Source organism: Sus scrofa, chromosome 4 (assembly GCF_054392235.1).
Source record: "Sus scrofa isolate SSC_HxYL_T2T_F1_AM1 chromosome 4, Sscrofa_HxYL_maternal_Yorkshire_Landrace_v2.0, whole genome shotgun sequence".
Taxonomy (NCBI): Eukaryota; Metazoa; Chordata; class Mammalia; order Artiodactyla; family Suidae; genus Sus; species Sus scrofa.
The window spans coordinates 77,134,301-77,146,862 of NC_139386.1; positions in this window are offsets into that span (position 1 = coordinate 77,134,301).

Sequence of the window (12,562 nt, forward strand, 5' to 3'; positions counted from 1 at the left end):
GAAGGCCTCTTCTGGAGGGGGAGAGGGCACAGCAGCATGAAAGTCTCACGGGGTGTCTTTCCAACTGGACTCTAGGACACCTCCCAGTCCCATTTCCATGCCACGGCCCTGGAACCTGAATTTTTTTGGCTGGGTCAGGGATCAAACTCCCACCACAGCAGCAATATGAGCCACAGCAGTGACAACTGCTGGATCTTTAACCCACTGAGCCACAAGGGAACTCCTGGAACCTGTATTTGTAACAAGCCCTCACGTGACTCTGACACAACCACAGCTCCACTTGCAACCCAGGACCTCAGGGCTCCAGGATCCTGGCCCGCACCGCACCCCACCTGGGTGACCCCAAGAATGCTGTGGACCTGCAGACCCATGTGGGGAGTGTGAGGATGAAGTCAGAGGGAGAGCCTTGTCCAGGGAAAGCAATTATGAGTTTGTCATTAGAGTACAGTGACAGTGACAAGGGCTAACAGGGACACAACAGGTGTTTTATTGTTTTTTGTTTGTCCTTTCTAGGGCCGCACTCTCGGCATATGGAGGTTCCCAGGCTAGGGGTCTAATCCGAGTTGTAGCTGCCAGCCTACACCACAGCCACAGCAACGCCGGATCCTTAACCCACTGAGCAAAGCCAGGGATCGAACCCACAACCTCGTGGTTCCTAGATGGATTCATTAACCACTGAGCCACAATGGGAACTCCATCACCGGATCCTTAGTCTACTTATCAAGGCCAGGGATTGAACCTGCATCCTCTGGATACTAGTCATATTTGTTTCCACTGAGCCACAACGGGAACTCCTAAAGTTCATCTTTATTTTGAGCAGGCAATACCAAAAAGGATGAAGGATGACAGTGAGAAGTAAATGTCCCTCTCACAGAGCCAAGCACTATTTCTTGAGAAAAGCCATTTTAACACCAAAGAATCTTAGAGAAAAAAGCGAGCATTTCCCCAAAAAAAGGAACACTTGGAGGAAAAAGTCTATATTTTTCCTTTCTTTATGCATCCATTTATTTTTCACGGGTATTTTAATTTTTAAATTATAGCTGGTTTACCATGTTCTGTCAATTTCTGCTGTACAGCAAAGTGACCCAGTTATACATTTATATACATTCTTTTTTTCACATTATCCTCCATCACAGTGATTAAGTGTATTTCATGAGTAATTTTGACACCCCTTTTATGAATGAGGTGTTGGTTTAGGTGGGGGAGATACATCAGGGACCAAAACAGTGACAAAGGGTTCCCTACTCTCTTGGACTTGACATTTTGGTGAAAAGTGAGTCTGAAATTGGGACACAGGAGTCCTGGGAGATGAAGCTGAAGGAAGAGGTAACTGGTGGCTGAGAGCCTCGCCTTGTCCGCCAGGTACATGGGACACAAAGGCAGCCAGAGGTTCGAAGCAGCCCCTGCCTCGTCCGGGCCAGCAGAGGCCAGGCAGGAGGGCCTTCTTCACGTGTGGCTCTGAACAGACTTGAGACAGAGAGTGTGACAGCAGAAGCTGGTCCAGGTGTGTGGAAGAATGAAAAGGGTTGAGGTGGGGCTCGGAGGCGCATTAGAGGGCAGAGAGGAGAGCGATTTTTAATCTTTCGATGGGGTTTCTGTTCATGCAAAGAAACCAGCTAAATCTGTCTGCCATTTGCATGCTTCTTTCTTCCTTCTTCAAGTCCCTGGGTGTGCCCCTAACCTGAGGAGCAGCTGAGCTGTGAGAGATTGCTAGGCTCTGCTGGAGGCTGTCCCATCAGAGATCTCAAAGTTTACACTTTTTAAAAAATGAATAGCTTTTTAAAAAATAGCCACAACCACAGCATATGGCCCAGGGAGTAAATCTGAACTGTGGCAACACCAGATCATTTAACCCACGTCGCTGGGCCAGGGGTCAAACCCACACTTCTGCAGAAACTTGGGGCACTGCAGTCAGATCCTTTTATCTATTTATTTTTTTTAGGGCTGCACCCTTGGGGTATGGAAGTTCCCAGGCTAGGGGTCAAATTGGAGCTGCAGCTGCCAGCCTACACCACAGCCACAGCAACGCCAGATCCAAGCTACATCTGTGACTTATGCCAGAGCTTGCAGTAACTCCAGATCCTTAACCCACTGAGTGAGGCCAGGGAGCAAACCCGCATCCTCATGGATACTAGTCGGGTTCTTAAACCCCTGAGCCACCATGGGAACTCCTGCAGTCAGATTCTTAAACAACTGCACCACAGCAGGAATGCCAATATATACATCTTTTTTAACAGTAGATTTATAGAAAAACTTCCATGTACCTCCTCAGCCATTCCCATTTCCTCTCTTTTATTTATTTATTTATTTATTTTTGGTTCTTTCTTTTCTTTTTTTTTTTGGTCTTTTTAGGGCTGAACCTTAATAAGCATTCACTGGTGATGGTGATTTTTGTAAGAGAAGGAAGGAAGGACACAAAGGATGTAACATGTATTTTGTACTTGCAAAAACGATCCTAGCAATTCGAAATAATTTCTAGCTAGACTTTGCTTTTTTAGGGCCGCACCTGCAGCATATGGAGGTTCCCAGGCTAGGGGTCCAATCGGAGCTGTAGCCACCGGCCTACACACAGCCACAGCAACTTGGGATCCGAGCCGCGTCTGCAACCTATGCCACAGCTCAGGGCAACACTGGATCCTTAACCCATCGATCCCTCGTCCTCATGGATGCTAGTTGGGTTCACTAACCACTGAGCCATGAGGAGAACTCCTCCTCCCTCTTTTTCAAAATTTGTATTTATTTTAAAGCGTAGTCAATTTACAATGTTGTGCCAATGTCTAATGTACCCACTTCCTCTCTTCACATCTTGCTCTGTTGTGGGAACTCGTGTCCCATGTGTCTTTGTGTGTGTGTGTGTGTGTGTGTGTGTGTGTTTTTAGGGCCGCACCCGCGAACATGGAGCTTCCCAGGCTAGGAGTCCAATGGGAGCTGTAGCCGCTGGTCTATACCACAGCCACACCAACTCGGGATCTGAGCTGCATCTGCCACCTACACCACAGTTCACGGCAATGCTGGATCCTTAACCCACGGATCGAGGTCAGGGATTGAACCCGAGTCCTTGTTGTGGGAACTCGTTACAATTGATGACCACATATTGATACTATGAGCTAAAGTCTGTAGTTCCCATTAGGGTCGTTCATTGTGTGTACATTCTATGGGTCTTGGCGAGTATATAATGATCTGCACCCCATGGTCACGTCACTGGGAGTAACTCCCTTGCCCTAAAGTCCCCTGTGCACCACCTATTTGTCCCTCCCTCCCCCAACCCCTGCCACCGATGACCTTTTTACTGTCTCCATAGTTTTTGCCTTTTCCAGAATGTCCTCTGGTTGGACCCATCCAGGATGTGGCTTTGCAGATCATGTTTTCACTTAGCAATACACATTTAGAGTTCTTCCAGAGGCTGCTCGTGCTTAGCGGCTCATTTCTTTTCAGCATTGAATACTACCCCGTTGTCTGGGATACATCACAGTCTGCATTTCCATTAATCTATTACAGAACATCTTAGATGCTTCTAAGTTTGGGGAATTATGAATAAAGCTGCTTGGTTTGAACCTGTTTTCAACTTATATAGGTAAATACTAAGAAGAAGTATTGCCAGATCATATGATAAGTGAACTTTTAAGCTTTATACTTTTTCCTTCAAGCAAATCTTCCTTTATGGTTCCCTTTGTGGCTCAGTGGTTAATGATCCCGACTAGGATCCATGAGGTGGCGAGTTAGATCCCTGGCCTCGATCAGTAGGTTAAGGATCCGGTGTTGCCATGAGCTGTGGGGTAGGTTGAAGACATGGCTTGAATCCCGAGCTGCTGTAGCTGTGGTGTAGGCCTGCTGCTGTGGCTCCGATTCAGCCCCTAACGGGTGAACTTCCATATGCTGTGGGTGCAGCCTTAAAAAGCAAAAAAAAAAAAAAAAAAAAAAAGAAAAGAAAGAAAGAAAAATTCCCGTTATGTAAAATTTCAAATAGAGGGGGGAAAAGGCAGTATACCATCTTATCTTAAAATATTATGCTGCACGCAATCACCTTCTTTTTTTTCCCTCTGCAATTACACTCTTTATATGAGTTTGCTAGTTCAAGGAATGCGTATTTGACATTGCAACACAAAACTAGAAATAAAGTTTCCCCTCTTCCACCAACATTTTATGAGCAAGTAAATCTTTAATCTTGGATTTTACAAAACATTTGCACTTTGTGCCAGTTCGATAGACAAGGGTTGGTATCTCTTTGTTTCAACTTATATTTTACGGATATTGATCATCTTTTCATATGTTTGGAAGTCATTTATATTTCTTCTTTTGTGATTTGTCTGTTCATGTCTTTTGCCTATTTTTATCTTGTAAAATACTTTTTCATTTATAGAAGTAATATATTAATTTAATATTATTATTAAAAAATCCAAACACGTAGAAGTCAGCATAGTCAGAATTAAATGTAAGACTTCTCCATCCAGAAGTTAGTTATTAAAGTCCAAAGTTTGGGATGTTTTTTTCTATATAGTTTTCTATGTGTGTAAAACATAGAACACATACATGTGTATATATATGATCAAAATATATGTATTATTCTGCATTACACCTTTTCACTTAACAATGTCTTGTACATATAGATTTATATATTATATAAATGGCTTTACTTAATATGTCATATATATTGAATCCTATTTTTTTTAACCATTGTTTAGTAGTACATGAAAGTTTTTTATTTTTCCTTTTCTTCTTTCTATTGAATCAACATGTATATACTGCTTACTAGGCATAAAGTACTCTTCTAGCGTTTTATAAATATTAGCCGATTTCATCATCACAACAGCTCCATGGACTAGTTATTACTGGTATTCCCATTTTACCAAGGAAACAGGGACACAAAAAGGTTAAGTAACTGGCTCAAGATCATGGTGCTAGTCAGTTGCAGGATAGGTTAAAATTTTATTCTAAAATTTATTCTAGGGAGTTCCCTGGTGGTCCAGAAGGTTGGGGATCTGGCATTGTCACTGCCATGGCTCAGATTGCTGCTGTGGTGCAGTTTCTTTCGATCCCTGACCTGGGAATTTCTGCATGTCATGGGCACGGCCAAAATTTTTTTTTTAATTAAAAAATAAAAAGGAGTTCCCACTGTGGCACAATGGGATTGGCAGTATCTCTGGAGCGCTGAGACACAGGTTTGCTTCCCTGCCCGGCACAGTGGTTAAGGGTCTGGCGTTGCTGCAGCTGCAACGTAGAGGGCCAAGGGCCGAGGCCATGTGCAGAGAGAACAGCCTTTACAGCATCTCTAAGGTAGAAGGATGGACCCTGGAGCCAGTCGGTGCAATGTGTCCTGGGTGCAAGGCTGTAAGACCCACCTCTTGGGCAGGATACCCTGTGGAAAACTTGATTAGGTCACAAGCAAGGACTCTGATCATCATTATTTTTCAATGATTTGGATGCTAAATATGAAAGAATATCTCATTGTATTATCAAGTAGCACATTCATATGATTTATTATGTTTACCTGGCAAATACCCAGTATTTGCTGAATGTTCATTTATATTGAATTGAATCAAATGTATACTAAGTGAATATCTGTTTATTTTTGGATGACATTTTATAACTAAAAAAGAGAAAGGCTGTTTTTTAGGACAATGAACTAAGATAAGGATAAAAGAGAAAACAAAGCATTAAAATAAAAACAGATGAGAAATGACAAAAATGAGTAGATGTTGTAAAATGCCTTAGATTTGCTCAAATAAAAAGCAAAATGGGCAGAAGTTCCCCCCCCAAATGCACTGAATTTGAAAATGCAGAAGTAGGATTAATTTTATATTTTTAAAACAAGCTGAGCTCCTTAAAACTGTTTCTGGAATGAGTGTCATCTTAAATGTCCTTGCTGCACATATAGACATACCTTTTTCCTGGATGAGAGTATTTAATATAGTAATGATGTCAACTTTCCCCAAAATTAAACTATACATTAAAAATTAAAAAAAAAAATGGAGTTCCTGTCATGGTGCATAGGAAACGAATCTGACTAGGAACCATGAGGTTTTGGGTTCCATCCCTGGCCTTGCTCAGTGGGTTAAGGATCCGGCATTGCCTTGAGCTGTGGTGTAGGTTGCAGACACGGCTCGGATCCCTCGTTGCTGTGGCTGTGGTGTAGGCCAGCAGCTACAGCTCGAATTAGACCCCTAGCCTGGGAACCTCCATATGCCAGGGGTGCGGCCCTAAAAAATTAAAAAATTAAAAAAAAATCCCAGTAGAATTTGGGGGTTGCGGTGCTGAGAACTGATGCTAACACAGAGATGTAGGACTTTGTAACACAATAAACAGGTCCAAATCAGCAGGTAAAAATTTTGTCTGAAATGAAAGCATTTGATTCTAATGAGGAAAAGATGAACTCCTTCCTAAATGACACCGAAACTAAAAATTTTGGGCGTCTCATCAATTTGCCAAAAACATATTTTTTAAATAAAAATTCCCAATGTTGGTAATAGAGCACAAGGAACAGAGCACTCCCAAGGTCTAGGTGGAGTATAAACTGGCTCATTTCTGGAGGGAAATTATATATATAAAATCTTTAACAATGTCTACACTTCATGAAGCAGTAATTCCATTTCTACGAATGTATTCTCAACAAGTAATTGCTGATGTGCTAAAGACTTAGACTCTAAGGATGTGAACCGAGGCAATCCTGCGGTGGCGCAGTGGGTTAAGGATCCAACTACAGTTGCTCAGGGTGGTTCGGAGGTGAGGGTTTGATCCCCAGTGGGGGGCAGTGCGTTCGAGGATCTGGTATTTCCTCAGTTGTAGTTGCAGTTATGGCTCGGATTCAATCCCTGGGCCAGGAACTTCGACATGCCGTGGTGTGGTCATAAAAAAATCTTTAAGATATTAAAAAGAAAAAAGTACGAGGAGTTCCCATTGTGGCGCAGTGGTTAACGAATCCGACTAGGAACCATGAGGTTGCAGGTTCGATCCCTGGCCTTGCTCAGTGGGTTGAGGATCCAGTGTTGCTGAGAGCCGTGGTGTAGGTTGGTGGCTATGGCTCCAATTAGACCCCCAGCCTGGGAATCTCCATATGTGCGGGAGCAGCCCTAAAAAAGGCAAAAAGACAAAAAAAAAAAAAAAAAAAAAAAAAGGATGTGAACTGTAATGTTGACTGTTGTGTCTAAAGATGCGTAAGCCTAGTTACCAGCAGGGGACGATTAGATACATGATATAGACTAGATAAAAGAAATATTAGACAGCCATCAACACTGCAGAGAAATAAGGTGACATTTCTTGAGTACTCACCATGAGCCAAGCAAGTTTTTAAGAACTTCCCTTGTAACAGGGTGTTTTACACTCCCAGCCACCCTCAGAGGTAGGGTGACTACTCCTTGCGTTTTACAGATGAGGAGCCTGAACGAGGTGACCCAGCTCCTTGCTGGTCAGAGGTCAGGACTGTATTTGGAAGGAGACCGGGGGATTCCTGAGCTCACCTTCCTGCTCAACACAACCGAGGAGATTCTGTAACAACATGGACATTTCATTCATGAGAATAAGGGGCGGTTGTGTGTGTTGTAAGCCTATTTTTTAAGAACTATGTGCATATCTAATTTTAATATTTCTATAAAGCACTGAAGCAATATTTTTGTTATTTAAATGCAGAAAAATCAGAATGAGGCTGACAACAATTGCCATCAGACTGATTTACATACACACACTTGGCCATTGCCATGTAGTCACAACGGCCAAGAGGCGGAAACAGGCCAAGTGCCCATCTGACTGAACAGATAAGCACACCGGGTTTATCCATGCAATGGGCTATCACACAGCCATAAAAAGGAATGAGGTGCGGACACACAGTACAACATGTGTGAACCTCAAAAACATGATGCCTAATGAAAGAAGCCAAACACAGACGGCCACACGTCATAGGATTCTGCTTATGTGAAATGTCCAGAAGAGGTTGAGCCACAGGGATGGAACACAGATGTGTGGTCACCGGGGGCTGGGTGGAGCGGGCCGTGGGCAGGAACTGCTGACTAGGTATGGGATCTCCTATGGTGCACTGATGAAACTGTTTTGGAATTAGGCAGGGTGGTCGCACAGATCACGAGGGCACTAAATACTGCCCAACTGTTCACTTTGGGGATGCTTCATTTTATGTTATGTGAATGTCATATCAGTTTGAAAGAAAGAAAAGGATTTCCCCCTTGTGGCTCAGTGGTAACGAACAAAACTAGCATCCATGAGGACTCTGGTTTGACCCCTGGCCCTGCTCAGTGGGTTAAGGATCCTGCCAGGTTGCCATGGCTGTGGTGTAGGGCGGCAGCTATAGCTCCGACTCGACCCCTAGCTTGGGAACCTCCATACGTCGCAGGTGTGGCCGTAAAAGAAAGAAAGGAAGGAAGGAAGAAAAGAAAAAGTATTCTGGGTGAGAAAGGAGTGCGAAGACCCGAAGAATTAGGAATTCGGTACCACTCTACGTGTTCAGGAATTTCATTACACAGACGTGAAAGGGTGACGGGTGGCCCTTGCTGGGCAGCACTGAGGAGACCCACACGTGTCAGCGCTGAGAAGTCCTGGAGGCCCCAGTGGGAAAGGGCCCGGGTTCCCACGGGTCTGGGGTGCCATGTGACAATCAAAATTAGGAAGGGGCTTATTCCACGGTTGAGTTTTCTCTTGATTTAGTGGACACAGATTGAGACAAGGAACAAGAAGGCAGCATTCTTCAAAATCTCTACCCCTAAAGTGTTGACGTATGTGGTGTCCCCCTCAAATCCCACCTTCACCATAAACACATACTAGGCTGTTTCAAGAGTCAAGAGCCCCTCTTTTTTTGCTAAAATCCGTAACCCACACCCACACTTGTTACAGCCTCAATTGTCCCCTCCCACATCTTAAAACCCCGGGGCTGAAGAATGTGACCTGGGCAGAAGCCATGCTTTACAGGGCTTGCAGGCAGGTGTAAGCCCCATGACTGGTGTCCTTACACAAGAGGAAATTTGGAAAGGCGTGTGTGAAGGGAAGGTGGCATGAAGAGGGGCAAGGCAGCCGCCTCCACAGCAGGGAGAGTGGCCTGGCGCTGTCTTCCCTGCAGACCAGCCCTCAGAAGGGACCAGCCCTGGTCTTGGGACTTTGCGCCTCCAGAACCGAGACCATACATTTTTGTGGTCAAAGCCACTCCGCTGACAATGCTTTGTTAGAGCAGTCCTGGCAAGCTTGTACCATGTTGTATAATAACCCTTGCTCTTCACCCTGAAAAGACAGATCAGTTGCATAGACACTCGACTCTTCACGGGATGGCTGGTCCCATGGAATAAACTCAGTCCTTTGAGATGCTGAGTTTCCACAGGCCAGGTCCCAGCCTGATAGAACCACCTATGACTATAGTCCTTAACAAAAGCTCTCATCATACTAATTGCAAAGAGGATGCTGACGTTCAGGGCTTTAATGTGAATCATGACTTGCGTGAGGGAAACATATAAAATGAAGGATAGAGAACTTGAACCCAGCTGCTCCCAACTCAGGCACACGCAGCCGGAGGCCGTCTACGGCCAGTTTCCATGTTCCTGTAAATGTGAATTCTGTGAGGGGGCTCCTGGCGACTGGGATGGGGGGATTTGTCGAATGTAAGACTCCCGGGCCTTCTGAGTGACTCTTTCTCCCTCCAGCGAGTCGCCTTCACTCGTATTCTCAATGCTACCTCGTTGGCAGTATTCCGATGATCACAAATGATTTCAGTGTCTGAAACTCAACACACAACCCCTCTTGTCAGCTCGCCCCCACTTTTTACTTGATTCTTCCTCGCTTATTTTCACAACAGGAAGGATGTCACTGCTGATCTTGTCTCTCCACTGTCACTGTCATGACCAGATCACAAGATCACACTTGAACACGTCTGACATCTGCTTCAGTCTTTTTGTCTTTTTGCCATTTCTTGGGCCGCTCCAGCAGCATATGGGGGTTCCCAGGCTAGGGGTCGAATTGGAGCCGTAGCCACCAGCCTACGCCAGAGCCACAGCAACGCAGGATCCGAGCTGCGTCTGCAACATACACCACAGCTCATGGCGACGCCAGATCCTCAACCCACTGAGCAAGGCCAGGGATCGAACCTGCAACCTCATGGTTCCTAGTCGGATTTGTTAACCACTGTGCCACGACAGGAACTCCTGCTTCAGTCTTATACTGAATTCCAGACTTTAGAAAATTGAACCACACTAGTATCAGTGAGGCCATCGGTTCGATCCCTGGCTTTCATCAGTGGGTTAAGGATCCGGTGCTGCTGTGAGCTGCATGTAGGTTACAGATGCGGCTCAGATCCTGTGTTGCTGTGGCTGTGGTGTAGGCTGGCAGCTGCAGCTCTGATTCGCCTCCTAGCCTGGGAACCTCCATATGCCACGAGTGCAGCCCTAAAAAGATGAAAGAAAGGAAAAAAAGGGAGAAAGAAAAGGAAGTTAGGGAGAATTTTATCTTTAATGTCACATCAAGCAAGTCCTGTGTTGGAGTCCCCTTTGTGGCTCAGCGGAAAAGGAACCTGACTAGCACCCTGTTTATGTCTTCACATGGCTGTCCTGCTCCAGTACGACATCCATCTTTTTTTTTTTTTTTTTTTCTTTTTGGCCTCACTCGCAGCATGTGGAAGTCCCTGGGCCAGGAAGTGAACCCGCACCACAGCACTGACTGAAGCCACTACCGTGGTAACACAGGATCCTTCACCTACTGTGCCACAAGGGAACTCCAGTATGACTTCATCTCAACTTAGAACTTAAATTACATCTGCAACCATCCTATTTTTAAGTAAAGACAAATTCTGAGCTATGTTTTTGGTGGGGGAAGCACAATTCAACACATAGCAAGGGGATAAGTAAGCTTCCCACATTTAGGTTTTGAGGACAACTCATAAGGCAGCATTTTTGTTTGATGGAGACAAAAATCTCATAGATAAGAAAGTGCATAAAATACACAGGTACAGTGTAAAGAATTACAAAGCAGTATCCATGTTTCCTCATTCAGGCCAAGAAACAGGACATTGCTCACCAGAGATGCTCCCTGTGTGCCCCCATCCCCATTAAAACTCTCCTCCGGGATCCATCCAGCACCCATGTCACTTTCAGTCATCTGCTCCAATTTGTCTGTTTTCTTATTCTTTATCTTTCATTTTTTTTCCCCGCCTTTTTTTTTTTTTTTTTTTTTTTAAAGGACTGTACCTGAGGCATATGGAAGTTCCCAGGCTAGGGGATGAATTGGAGCTACAGCTGCCGGCCTATACCACAGCCACATGGGATCCAACCTGCATCTGTGACCTACACCACAGCTCACAGCAACACTGGATCCTTAACCCACTCACTGAGGCCTGGGATGGAACCCGCAACCTCATGGATGCTAGTCAGGTTTGTCTTCACTGCGCTACAATAGAACTCCAAGAAACACTGGCAGATATACCAGTTTGTTTCTAGAGTCCAGTGTTCACTATGGAGCAGGGTTTTATTTTTGTGTTATTTTTCAGCTCACAAAGTCAAATTCTATGCTGCCAACCTTAGTACTGAGCTTAGATGGCGCTTCACTACCTACGAGAATAATGTGTTCCTCAGCCAGGCATAAATCATGTTTTGAGTGATTAGACATATTTTGGTATCATTTACACTCCTACCCTCTTGATTATTAGGAGATAAATAGGGACTATGTTCTTGTTAACAGGCTTATTTATTTATTGGCTATGCCTGAAGCATATGGGTATTCCCAGGCCAGGGATCAAACCTGTGCCACAGCAGAGACCCAAGCTGCTGTGGTGACAGCGCTGGATCCTTAACTCTGCTGCACCGTAACAGAACTCCTTAACAGGCCATTTTAAAATTAAAAACATAACCTATAAAAGAATAAAAAATCCATATACATATATACATAACTGAATCACTTTGCTCTACACCTTAAACGCAATACTGTAAATTGACTATACTTCAGTAAAGAATTAAAAACTGTGTATGAAGATCTAGTTCTATCCTCATGTACTGTTTGAACTGTACGTCTAATTACACGTTACTCTTTCAAAAATCTGGTCTCAATCCACTTATGTCAAATTCAGAAAGCAAACTTAACACTGTCTTTCATGAAGATGACAACTTTGGAATGTTACGTGTTGAGACATTAAAAGCTGTACTTTATTTTTCAATGGCTGATTTTCTAGCTCTTAAAATGTGTCCCAAGGTGCTACAAAAATTGATCCCAGATCATTTAAAGCCTCAACTATACATTTAAGGTTCAGTTAACAGGTGCCACTATTATTTTATCTGTGGTAAGGATACTAAGATAGCAGAGTAGAAACCAGAAACGCTGCTCTGCTCACTGATGTACAGGATTAATCAGTTACGTTCCTTAGTGGCAGATGAGATTTCTCGAGAAAGTTGTGGTAACTCTGGAGACGCCTTCTCCTCACCCCTGCTGCCTGAGACGGAGCCTAGAGGAGATGTCAGAGCTGTGCTTCAGAGATCGGCTTTTCCTGGGGTGTGAAAACACACCTGCTGCTTTGTTCTTGTTTTTACCATGACTTTTTTTGTCTTTCTAGGGCCACGCCTGCTGCACATGGAAGTTCTCGGGCTAGGGG